The sequence below is a fragment of the Monodelphis domestica genome, chromosome 2, assembly GCF_027887165.1.
Source record: "Monodelphis domestica isolate mMonDom1 chromosome 2, mMonDom1.pri, whole genome shotgun sequence".
NCBI lineage: Eukaryota > Metazoa > Chordata > Mammalia > Didelphimorphia > Didelphidae > Monodelphis > Monodelphis domestica.
The window spans coordinates 274,935,084-274,948,697 of NC_077228.1; the positions used below are offsets into that span (position 1 = coordinate 274,935,084).

Sequence of the window (13,614 nt, forward strand, 5' to 3'; positions counted from 1 at the left end):
AGTATATATATATATCCTGCAGTTCAGACTTGGTGCCCATTCTGATTGGTGAGAAGGGCCCCTCTCATTCCAATTCATCCAAATCAGTATTTCTTGGCCCAAACAATCATGGCGGCCTATGACACAATTCTTCTCCCTGTTCTCCAGCCACAGCATCCAGCTTTAATAGGAAGCTTCCATTTAGGGAGCATTCATTGTCCGGGTGGCCTCTGGATGCCCTCTGAAGTGGTTCTTGGTCCTAGCTGAGAGTGGGACAATCAGTATTTATTAAATCTGCGTGCCTGTTGAGCACAAGTCTTCGCCCCAGGCTATGGAACCATGAGACTACAGTGCAGAGACAGACCCTTCCTGGGCCAGGGAAGAGACAGTGCTGGGTCCTGGCTGGAGCACTGGCTTGGGAGCTGAGAGACCTTTTATCCTTTCCTAATTGACTTTCCATTACCTTCTCCCCCAGCCAATGATCCAAAACTTCTCTCTTCTCCTCTCCTTATGGGAGAAGCAGGGACTGAAAAGCAGAGTTTATCTCCCTCTGCCTCCATCGATGAGTCTGGCCAATTTTATGTCCTCAACCTCTTTTGTGCATTCCCTTTGTTGATTATTTTAAATTTCTCCTACCCATAGTGTATTTGTACATAGTAGGAAACACGTTTTCTCCCTCGTTAGACCATAAGCTCCTTGAGAGTACAGACTTACACCCCCCCCCCCTTATTCTATATTCCCAGATGCTTGGGACAGATTGTTGTTTTTCATTCAGGTCTGACTCTTTGTGACCCCATTTGGAGTTTTCTTGGCAGAGATCCTGGAGTGGTTCACCACTTCCTTCTCCAGCTCATTTTACAGTTGAGGAAACCAAGGTAAACAGGGTGAAGTGACTTGGCCAGGGTGACCCAGCTAATAAGTATCTGAGGCTGGATTTGAACTCAGGTCTTTCTGACTCCAAGCCCTATACTCTCTCCATCCTGCCATTTAGCTATCCAAGATATGGGTCCTTAGGCACTGCATATTAATTAGTGACCATTAATAACAAGATATCAAATATAAAATAATACATTATATATATGTTATCACAAAATATTATATATTAAATAACACATCATATATCGGCATTGGTGAAATATTGGCACACATGCCCAGCTGGCACTGAGGGGACTGCTCCATTCCCCCTCTTTCCAGTCCCTGAGGACAATTTTCAGTGCTCCATCCCTCTGTCCAGCAGCACAAAGTGAGCATTTCCTCCCTCTGCTTTCTGGGGTGATGGGGGGGGGACTCACAGGCAGCTTCAAGTTGTAGTTTGGGCACTCAAACTTGAAAACCTTTGCCAATATATTATGTTATAATAAAATATTATATATGATAATAAATATATATTAAATAACATTAGATACATAATAAATACTATATATTAAATATTACATTAGACAGGATATATTTACTATATTATATATAGTAAAGTTAACTATAATGTAAAAATAATAAAAATAAAATGTAATTAACTGACATTAATAAAACATGAATGCAGTATTTCTTGACTGTTTGATAGGTTCTCCACGTCCTCTCTCACTCTTTGTAGCCTCTTTCCATTTGACTTTGGATCTCCCCTATCAACTGAAATTGCCATCTCCAAGCAACTAACTCTAGGGAGTCATGTGAGGTTGGCCCTGGTCAGAATACAGCTTTAAGCCCTGCTGCAGTAGGCATAGTAAAGTCAGGAATAAAGAACAGGAGTGGGGGCCTGGGGGTCTTTAGGCTCACCCTCAGGCTCCTATCCATGAAAATCAGAGGGCAGTATGGGAGGAGAGGGGAGCATCCTCACCCCATCTAGCCTAGGGTTCATGTGAGGATTCTGGTGACTGGAGTCCCTGAAATGCTTTGTGGGGAGGCAATCAAAATTTAGGGATTTGGAAGGAGTTATAAAGAATTTCTAATTGCAAGTCAGATAGTTTATTTGGTCCTCAAATTGGTACCACTTAATCTTAATCCTTGCCTGGAGCACTTTGCAAGCTTTTGTTGGTTTTTGTTGTTCAGTCCTGTTAACTCTTCAAGACCCCCTGGAATTGCCTCCTTGTTTTTCAGTCATCCAGTCTTCACATCCCATTGGGGATTTTTCTTGGCAAAGATACTGCCTGGAGTGGTTGGCCATTTCCTTCTCTAGCTCATCTGACAGATGATGAAATGGAAGCAAAAAGGGTTAAGTGACTTAACCAGGATCACACCGTTTCTGATATTGGATTTGAACTCAGGCCATTCTTCTAGGTCCAGCACTCTACCCACTGAGCCTTCTTAGCCCTCTCCTTTTGTTGGCTGGAAATTCAGCCCTCCCTTACCAGGGAGAGGCTTACTAACCACTAAACCCCAGAAGATGGTAGCAAAGTCCAGCAGACAGTCCCTAAGGAGCTAAAGACTAGTAGATGTTGCATTGAACAGCTCAAGGACCACACTCCCCAAAGAGATGGCCAGCAGGAAGTGAAGACACTGGACTTTGCAGACTTAGCAACTCACCCAGCAAGGATGACTCAACACACAGCAAAAAGCAATATTGGCATCACCAGAGGACATTGTAACTGGAGGGGTGTGAGCTGCCTTGGCCCCATGTCTATGTGTGTCCTATATGTCCATCCCTGAAAGTTTGTCTCTATACCTATTGCCTGGCCATGCATTTTCTGCACATGTCCATTTCACCATTGATGCTGTGGTAACCAATGGAAGAATGTATCCCTATTTGCCTGAAGGAAATTTTTTTTTCTGATCACTTACCTTACTCTGCAATTTAGTTAAATGTCTTTTGCATTGAACTAATATATCATATCTGATTAAAAATTAGTGCATTGGTGGGGGCTCATGAGGATATGAGTAGATGTTAACTCATACTAGCAATGAGCTTCAATCCTAAGGTAATATTCTGGTGTTCAATTGTTGATGGGATGATCTTATAATTGATTAATTGATTATATTGATCATCCTTTAATTGAAAAAGTGATGGCTTTTCTGCATTTTAATCTTCCTAGAGCGCTAGAAATTATTTGATACTTCTCATCACTTTTTCCTACTGGATTTTCTTTCCTATATGGGTTTTTTAAAAAATCTGTATATTCCAGCTTAGAATCAATACCATGTATTGGTTCCAGAGCAGAAATACAGTAAGGGCTTGGTAATGGAAGTTAAGCCCAGAGTCACACCGATAGGAAGTGTCTGAGACTAGATTTGAACCCAGGACCTTCCCTCTCTAGGCTTGGCTCTCATTGCTTTTCTGTATGGGTTTTTGTGACTGCTCTTTCCTGGTTCTCTTCCTACTTTTCTTATGGGACTTTCTATTTCCTTGACTAGATCATACTTGTCACACTAAAAATAAATCCGCTCTGAAGAGAAATTGAGGGCAATGAAGTTCCGAGTATCATTCAATTTATTAGCAAGGCCAGCAATTGCCAATTAAAGGGATCCAAGACTTCTGAGAAGCATCCAAGAATACATTTCTTTTATAGTCATATGAAGGGACCTAAAAATAGACAGTGACAGCAATCTGAAGTCCCAAAGGCTTAGCATCTCACCTCTGATTGGTCAGTACTAAGGTCATTAACCCCAAATGATGTCGGTTTATCACCAGGTGAACTAGCATCCTTTGGAAAGTCCTGTGGTCAGTGGCGGTTCTGAGGGAGAACAAGGCCCTTGTGGTTTACATGCTAGCAACTTCTGAAAGCTTAGAATATAGGCCAGAATTCTGTGGCTGGGAAGGGGAACTTGCACCTGCAAGGCTTAAGGGGTTCAGAGGGAGTTCAAGTTCACATATTAGGGAAGAGTAACACGCTAGAGCAGCTTGGTCGTTATTATATAGTAAATTGGTTAAGCCTTGGTACAACAATACAAAATAAAGTAGAATATTCATTCTCATTTCCCCATGCGTGCGCTCTCCTCCAACCCTGGACATCCCTCGGAGCTTTTTACTGAACCCTCTTCTCAGCAAGTATTAGCTAGGTGGCACAGAGGATAGAGTCCCGGGTCTGGAATCAGAAAGATTCATCTTCTTGAGTTCGAATCCTACTTCAGACACTTCATAGCTGTGTGACCTTGAGCAAGTCACTTCACTCTGTTGGCTTCATTGGCAAGTCACTTCACCTAGTTTCCCACATCTGTCAAATAAGCTGGAGAAGGAAATGGCAAACCACTATCTGTGTGCCCCATAGCAAGTCACTTCACCCTGTCTGACTCAGTTTCTTCATCTGTCAGATGAGCTGGAGAAGGAAATGGCAAACCACTAGCTGTATGCCCCATGACAGGTCACTTCACTCTGTTTACCTCAGTTTCCTTGTCTGTGAAATGAACCAGAGAAGGAAATGGCAAACCACTCTAGTATCTCTGCCAAGAAAACCCCCAAATGGGATCAGGAAGAGTCTGACATGACTGAAATAACTGAACAACGACTCATCTTTACATTCTCTGAGTGAACTCATCAGCTCTTATAGCTTCAATGATCTCTGCCGATGAATCCAATATTTCTATATCTTGCCCCCTTCTCTCTCTTGGCCTCTTGCCCTGCATCACTAACTGCCTGATGAAATCTGACTAGATTTCCCCTAGGACTCCCAAACTCAACGTGTCCAAAATGGAACCCATTTGGACCCTCCCTCCTAACTTCTCTGTGCCTGTTGAGACGCCACCATCTTCCCAGTACCAGGTTTAGAACAGCAGAGTCATCCTGGATCCTTGACTCTCCCTCAGGCTCCTGCAGGCTGGGAGGACTGTCCGAGCCCTTGGCGGTCACTGACTTATTGGGACTAAGAAAGGCAGATGGCTTGGCTCAGGACCTCGGATCACAGTGATGACAGGGTGTCGTTGGGCAACCATCACATGTGATTTCTGTTCACTGATTTGGAGATGTGTAAATGGGTTTTCAGTCTAAATCAGTCGCTTGTGCTGGAGGCTGTGGGGAAGTTCTGAGAGCCTTTAGGAACAAAGTGTTACAGAGGGAGACGGGAGTCCAGAGTCAAGTGTACCCGCCTTTGGGGCTGCCTTCCACCTCGTCTGGTATTTGAAGATCAGGCTGCTTGGAGACATAGGACAGGCACCAAGGCATGGGGACTGCTTCGACAGCCCCAAGTCTCTCCCCACTCAGGATATCTTCCAAGAGCTGCCAAAGTGATTCTTGTTTTTCTTCTTTCCTTTCCTTTCCTTTCCTTTCCTTTCCTTTCCTTTCCTTTCCTTTCCTTTCCTTTCCTTTCCTTTCCTTTCCTTTCCTTTCCTTTCCTTTCCTTTCCTTTCCTTTCCTTTCCTTTCCTTTCCTTTCCTTTCCTTTCCTTTCCTTTCCTTTCCTTTCCTTTCCTTTCCTTTCCTTTCCTTTCCTTTCCTTTCCTTTCCAAACCCTTATTTTCTGTCTTCGTAACAACTCTACTTCACAAGGGCAAGGACTAGGTAAATGGTGTTAAGTGACATGTCCAGGGTCTCCCTGCTGGGAAATACCTGAGGTCACATTTGAACCCAGGCCTTCCCAACTTGAAACCTAGCACTCTATCCACTGTGCCACATAGCTACCCCTCAAAGAGATTTTTCTAAAGTGAAGGTTTGACCATGTCAGTCATTAGAGTGGGAGCTCCTTGAAAGCAGGAGCCATATTTTCTGCCTATATATAATTATGTATATATATATACAAAATTATATTTTTATTATAATATATTAGATATTATATGTTATTATATACTATACCCTAATGAGTTATATAATAAAATATGCTATTTATAATATTAAATTAGTATTATTATATTAGATATTATATAATACATTATGTATGTTATTACACAAGATAAAATAATAAACATATTAGATATATTTGTATAATATTTCTATATGATATTTCTTTATATTGCTATGAGATACCTTTCTATTATATTTCTATATATGGCTTAGCATAGGGCCTGGAACTAGTAAGGGTTTAATATATATTTATTGACTGATTGACTCTCCCTTCCATCAAAAACAAAACAAAACAAAACCCCTATAATATCACCCAACTATCTCCAGGATCAGATATAAAACCTTTTGTTTGTATTTGATTCTGGAGATAATGGTGTAAGATTAAAATTGGTTTTGGTCAAATTGAGTTATAAAAAGTGGTGGTTGCCATTTATAATAATTAAAAATTAAGCTATGAGTCTGTTAGTAGCTTTAGTAGCTTTATTACAGCAAAATAGAGATAGTAAAGAGAGGGAAATGTAAGAAGGAGATAGAAAATATTGCCTAACTAAATACCCTAAGTACGGATCCAAGCGCCTCCAGACTGCAAGTGTGAATCCAAATGCTAATATCACCAACCCATGAGAATGTCTCCATCTAAGTGTTTCACCATCCAAAAGACTGATTCCAAAGAGGCTGAGCTTCAAAATCTCTAATGCCAAAGAAGCAAGAATCTCACCAGAGTCAACATCCCTCTTCAGCCCAAGTCACTAACAAAGCAATCTGAATCCAAATGTCCACCAGAATCCAAAGTCCAAATCAGGAAGCTGAATCTGAAATGGGAATCTGAGATCAGAGTCCAAAATGGGAAAACCTGACTTCCTGTTGGATCTCACCTTATAAGCACTTTTCTCCACCCAACAGTTCTCCCATTTCACATCTCAGGAACCAATCATAGTTCCTTAATTTGTCTAGCACTGCCCAGGGCAGGAAGTGCTGGTGGAATCCATTTTCGGGCTTTGAGGGTATGAATATCCTTTTCTAGCAAAAGGTTCTTTAAGTATCTGGCTGACTAAGTCTGAAAGGAGGGGCACTCCAAGTTCTTGATTGATTATATTAAAATAAACAAAGTGAGTTAAAAATTTCCCATCACAATGGGGAGAGATTAGAGGACTTTTAATTGATTTCAATAATTGCCAATATTTAAAGTGTACTTGAAGTTTTGCAAAATGTGGGGCAACTAGTGGTTCAGTGTCTAGAGAGCCAGAGCTTCCTAAAGATGAGAGGTCCTGGGTTCAACTATGACCTCAGACACTTCCTAGCTGTGACCCTAGGTAAGTCACTTAACCCCAGCTGGTTACCCCAGGGACATGGGAAATAAGTGCCATAACTTGGGTTCACATACAGATTCTTATTTCGCTTTCTATTATGCCACCCAGTCTTTCACTAAAAAAAGCCTCCTCCTCCAGGCAGGGCTCTTGGGAGACCTGCTTTGATCCTATTTCCCTTGACCCTAGGGTTCTGTCCCATGCCCACTCACCTCCTCTGTCACCCAACTCCCTGAGGTCCCCCGTTCTAACCTGTGACACTGGGAATGTTGGCTTTATAATTAGATGACCCTGGATGAATCTTGCTTCTACTTCTTACTCTCTGTGTGACCTCAGGCTTTCTCTGGGCCTTGGTTTCCCCAGCTGTAAAATGAGAGATTTGGCTTAAATCTCTTCCAACTTTCAGTCTATGTCCTTATTCTTGTATCATTGTCAGCTGGAAAAGGTCTTAAAGACCATTTGTCCCAGGCCACCATTTTACAGATGAGGATGACGCCGCCTAGAGAATGGAAGCAACTAAACCAAAGTGACACTGCTGCTAGATTTCATGACAAAAATCTGACCCTCCCTCACAGTCTTCTTGTTATACCAGGTTTCTTCCACTCTCCTTTCCCTACTCTCTCCTCATCTCTCTCTGAACTGTTTATAGAGGAAGGAGAGGCGAGGGAGAGAGGGGCAGACACAGAGAAAGAGACAGAGATAGAGACAGAGAAAAAGAGACCCACAGAGATAGGGGAGGGAGGGAGACACAAAGAAAGAGATCAGGGCAGAGAGGAAGAGAGGGAAAAAGAGACCAAGAAATAGACAAAAAGAGAAAGAGAGAGAAACACAAAGGGAGGGGGAGGGAGAGAGGGACAAACATGGAGACAAAGAGATACACATAGAGAGGGGAAAGGAAAGGAGGGAGAGGCAGAGAAAGAAAATGATATAGAGGGGTAAGGGAGGAGGAGACAGAAAGAGAGAGGAAGAGACAGATACACAGAGACAAAGAGAGGGGAGGAAGAGACTGACAGAGATACAAAGAGATAGAGAAAGAAAGAGGGAGGGTGTCAGAGCCAGAGACAAAAAGAGACAGGGGACTGAGAGGGAAGGAGAGACACAGACAGAGAGAAAGAAAGAGACATGTACACAGAGACAGAGGGAAAGAGGGAGGCAGAATCAGAGAGACAAACATATAAAGACAGACAGACAGAGACAGAAAGACAGACTGACAGAAAAAGAGAGAAGGGGGAGAGATAGAAAGAGAGATGGACAGAGAGAGAAGGGAGGGAGAGAGAGACAGAGGCACACAGAGAAACAGACAAACACAGACTGAGACAGAGAAGAGGGAGAGAGAAATGGAGACAGACAAGGGAGAGAGGGAGAAGGAGGGGGAGAGAGACAGAGACAGAGACAGAGACAGAGACAGAGACAGAAAGAAAGAGACAGAGAAGGGGAGAAGAGGTAGGAGGTGTCAGCTGGACTTGCTATGAGCTGGTTGCCCCTAACTTTGCCAACAACTCTTCCCTGCATCTCCCGGGGCCCATGGGCTGGGGCAGGTGTGGACACCTGGGCCCTGTGGGATGCATGGATGCATGTGTTAATGAGGCAGTGTAGGCGAGGTGTGATTTAGGGAGGCACACACAGTCCACTCGGAAGCGGTAGCCCCTGGGACCTCCTCCTTCCAGCTTAGTTAATCTCACCTACCCTCAGCTCAGAGCTGGCCAGGGAAGGAGCTGCCACCTTTGTCTCGAGCCTGTCTTTAAGGAGTGAATGGAATGAGCCAGGACCCCAAAGGTCAGCCAACAGGTGGCAAGAGCCACAGCCGGGGTATGTGGAGGGATTCAAGAGAAAATGTGGGATGGGCTTCCTGACTGTTTCAGGAGAGCCTAGCACGGGTTAGCCAAAGAAGACTCAGCAGAGGGCTGGGGCACTTCTTTCTAGGCTGTTTGGTTGTGTCCAACTCTTCATGACCCTATTCGAGGTTTTCTTGGCAAAAATACCCAAGTGGTTGGCCACTTCCTTCTCTAGCTCATTTGACAGATGAGGAAACTGAAGCAAACAGTGAAGTGACTTGTCCAAGGTCACACAGCTAGAAAGTGCCTGAGGGCTGTATTTGCACTCATGTCTTCCTCTATCCAATGGGTCTCCTAGGCTGTTTAGAGGACAAAAAGTCGGCACTCAATTTGGGAAGTCTGAGGAAGGGATGATGGCAGAGAAACTAGAAAAGTGGAAGGGGAACTGCTTTTAGAGAAAATGGGCGAGAGAGAAGAGAGTGATAGTTTTACAAAGAGAGCTAGGTGGTACAAGGGGATAGAGCTCTGGGGCTGGAGTCAGGCAGACCTTCATTCACATCTAACCTCAAATACTTACTAGCTGTGTGACCCTGGACAAGTCACTTAACCATTGTCCACTTCATTTTCCAGACCCGTGAATGGAGATAATAATAACATCTTTCTCACAGGGTTCTTATGAATATCAAATAAGATCTTCAAACGGGATAAAAATTGTCAAGAGCTTAGCACAATGACTGGCATGTAGCAGGTGAGGTGATTAGCAAAGGATGATTCTCTTCCCTTCTTCCCTGATGTTCCGGGTCTGGTCTGTAAGGGGGACCCCCACCCCTGTGATTTTATAAAGCTCCTCACCTCACCCAAACTGAACAAACAGATCTGAAGGTTTTTCCCCAAATTATGCATTTAAGAGAAAGAAGGGACCTGAGATTTTAGAACAATTGCCTCATTCTACAGCCCCAGCCAAAAGCAATACCTCAAACTTGGAGCCACTGGACGGACCTGAGTTTCAATACAGGCTCTGGGACTCCGTTTTCTTACCTGTAAAAGGGGAAGGTTGGATTTGATGCCCTCAATGGTCCTTTCCAACTTGAAGTCTGTATATCCGAGGTCTGACTTGCCCTGAGTCACATCCAAAGATGATATCTAATAACGATTAGAGTTAGGAGTTGAACGTAGGCTGTACACTCCATTGTTATACTCCTTGTTAGAAGAGATAAGAGTTCTAGGCATGAAGTCAGGAGTTGGAATCCAATCTTAGACACTTCCTAGCTGTGTTACCCTGGTCAAGTCCCTTCACTCTGTTGGCCTCAGTTTCCTCTTCTGTAAAATGAACCAGAGAAGGAAATGGCAAACCATTCCAGAATCTTTGCCAGGAGAACTCCAAAAAGGGTTTTGGTTTTATCTGAGTCTTCTCTGACAACGATGACCAACATGGAAATATGTTCTGCCTGATAATATGTGGACAGCCCAGATCCAATTGCTTACCATATCCAGGGGGCGGGAGGAAAGGGAAGGGAAGGAGGGAAACAGTTGGGATCTTATGATGTCCAAAAACATATGTGGGAAATTGTTATTTCATGTAATTGGCAAAATAAAATATCTTTGGATAAAGAAAAAAGAAAAACCCCAAATGGGTCAAGAAGAGTCAGGCATGGCTCAACAACAACAACAACAACAACAGAAAGCCTGCTGGGGGTATTCCATATGGGGCTACTAAGCGGATTGGGAATATAGAATGTCAAGTGAAAGACAACTCATTTTCCTTCTGCCTTAGGATCAAAACATAGAAATGATTCTAAGATGGAGGTAAGGGTTTTTCAAACCTTCTTTCTTTCATGTGACAATCCCTTGGACACTTAAAGGGGGCTCTATTTAAAAAAAAACAAACCTTACCTTCTGTCTTGGAATCAAAACTGAGTACTGGTTCCAAGGCAAAAGAGTGGAAAGGACTAGGCAATGGGGGTCAAGTGACTTGCCCAGGGTCACCAAGCTAGGAAGTGTCTGAGGCTAGATTTGAACCCAGGACCTCCCATCTCTAGGCCTGATTCTCAATTCACTGAGCCACCCAGCTGCCCCCTTTAAAGGAGGCTCTATTGCAGGAATTCCTAACCTGGGATATACAGGTACCCTCAGGAGTATGAAAACCTTGTCAGAAAATATATGGTAAATAATTTGATTATGCTACTGAAAGGAATTGATTTCTTTATTTTTTTTCTTATGTTCCTAAACACAATGCACTCTAGAATATGTTCCCTTTCATATGCTTTACTGAAAGCAGACAGGCTTAGGGACACAAGGTTTGGGTTACGGAGTCACCCAAGAATCTTTAATTGTTCAAGCTAGAAAACCTGGTTCCTGCGAGGCGTCAACACCTTTGTCATCCCCCTGCTGGCATGTTCTATTTTGTCATTGACCACCACCCGGTCTGAAGGCAGGGGACTGGATCTATTGACCTCTCCAAGGCTCTTCCAATTTTGGAATTGGACCAGGAGCCAAAAACAAGGTTCCAGCCTGACTCGGCCGCTAGCTAGATCTTTGGTCCTCAGTTATTTCCCTTCTTGGGTCTCCGTTTCTCTCTCTCCAAGATGAAAGTGGGGTGCAATGATATGGGAGAGGGGTGGGCATGCGTGGGCACCCAGAGCAGGGTGTGGGCAACTTGGCTCTCCTAATTCCTCTTCTGTTCCTCCCATAGTCTGAAGTCCAGGACTTAAGTGATTTTGATTACTCGATCCACGCTTATAAAATGTTATTTATTAAGTATTTATTAATATACTTATGAAGTGCCGGCACAAACTATGCTAGGTAAGAGGGACAGAAATACAAGCAAATAAGACAGTCTCTGCTCTTACTTATTCTCTTACAGGGAGACCAGATGCAAATACATAGGGGGTCCCACAAGTCTTACAGCAGTTTTCAGCTATTGAAACATACGTTTTAATAATTATTAAAGCTTAACATTGCACAGAGTTTTGGGACACCCCGGACGTGTTTATAAAATACACACAAACCAGATATCGAGTGCCTGGCGGGGGAAAGAGGGGGAGCACTAGCAATTGGGGAAGGGGGAGCCAGGAAAGACCCTCCAGCCAAAGGCAGCGCTTGAGCTACATCTGGAAGGAAGCCAGGAATTCTGAGATGCAGAACTGATGGGTGATGGCCGGTGCAAAGACACAGAAATGGGAGATGGGTGTGAGGGAGGAATGGCAAGAGAGTCAAGTGTGGCTGCATGGTAAATTATATAAAGACAGCCATGCGTAATAAGACCAGGAAGGAAAGGTAGACCCACGCTGTGAAGAGCCACTAGCTAGCTTATTACCTAGGGAATCCATAAGTGCCTGAGGCTGGATTTGAACTCAGGGCTTCCTGAGTCCAGATTCTGCATTCTACCCATACCTAATTGTTTTATAAACAGGCAGGGCAGGAACTAGAATTCCCATTTCACAGAGGAGGAAACTAAAGACAGCAGAGATCAAGTGATTTATTCAGTGTCACACAGAGAATCAGGGGTAGAGCTGGGACTAGAACCCATCTTCCTGACTTCTGGCCCAAAGCTGACCCCTCAGTCGGGTGCCGTTCCATGATAGGAAGTTCTGTAGTAGAAACTCAATCATTAATTGTTGATTTAGAGAATGATATTTGAGGCTAAGTGACTTATCTCAGGTTATCCAGGGAAATCCATTTATGGACCCTGTATAAACCCATCAATCAGCAAACATTTATCAAACACTTGCTAAGGATAGCTAGCATTGGGGGCAGCTGGGTGGCTCAGTGGACGGAGAGTCAGGCCTAGAGATGGGAAGTCCTGGGTTCAAATCTGGCCTCAGACACTTCCCAGATGTGTGATCCTGGGCAAGTCACTTAACTCCCATTGCCTAGCTATCAATACACAGCATTGATTCCAAGAGGGAAGGGAAGGGTTAAAAAAAAGGAAACTAAGGGTTGGTTAGCTAGTTATTGTTGTTTTTTTTAAAATAAGTACTTACTATGTGCCAGGTGCTATGCTAAGTGCTTTACAAATATTATCTCATTTGAACCTCTCACTGCAACCCTAAGAGATAGATGTTATTATTATCCTCATTTTACAGATGAAGAAATGGAGGCAAGTAGAGCTTAAGTGACTTGCCCAGGATCACATAGTATCTGAGGTCAAATTTGAACTCGGCTCTTCTTGATTCCAGGCTTGACTGCCCATCTGTGCCTCACACTCTTATTAGAGATTATTATTAGAGAATTTATTTTTTTAAACCCTTACCTTCCATCCTAGAATCAATACTGTGTATTGGCTCCAAGGCAGAAGAGTGGAAAGGGCTAGGCAATGGGGGTTAAGTGACTTGCCCAGGGTCACACAGCTGGGAAGTGTCTGAGTTCAGATTTGAACCCAGGACCTCCCACCTCTAGGTCTGGCTCTCGATCCACTGAACCACCCAGCTGCCCCCTATTATATCACCTTTTTTAAAAAAAACCTTTACCTTCTATCTTAGAATCGACAGCATCAGATCCAAGGTGGAAGAACAATAAAGACTAGACAATTAGTGTCAAGTGACTCGCCCAGGGTCACACAGCTGGGAAGTGGCTGAGTTCGGATTTGAATCCAGGACCTCCCACCTCTAGGTCTGGCTCTCAATCCACCGAGCCACCGGGCTGCCCCCTATTATTATAGAACTGAGCCCATCCTCAGGGACCTGAGTGATTGTATGAGACAGGATGGGAGCTGTCCAGTATGGGGAAGACCCTTCAGGTTAGAGAGCGAGGATGAATAGAAGCAGGAGACCAGTGAGCTCTGGGACCTTTGATATGTCATTGCTCTTCATTTCTTCCTCTGTAAAATGGGCAGATGGGGCGGGGAGTTC

At 43.7% G+C, this 13,614-nt stretch overlaps 1 protein-coding gene across 1 annotated transcript in view; it reads left to right on the forward strand.

Annotated features, from left to right (window-relative positions):
- Positions 1-13,614, forward strand: part of RAB44 (RAB44, member RAS oncogene family) — a 69,744-nt gene that overhangs the window by 55,940 nt on the left and 190 nt on the right. The gene's annotated exons all lie outside the window — the stretch shown is intronic.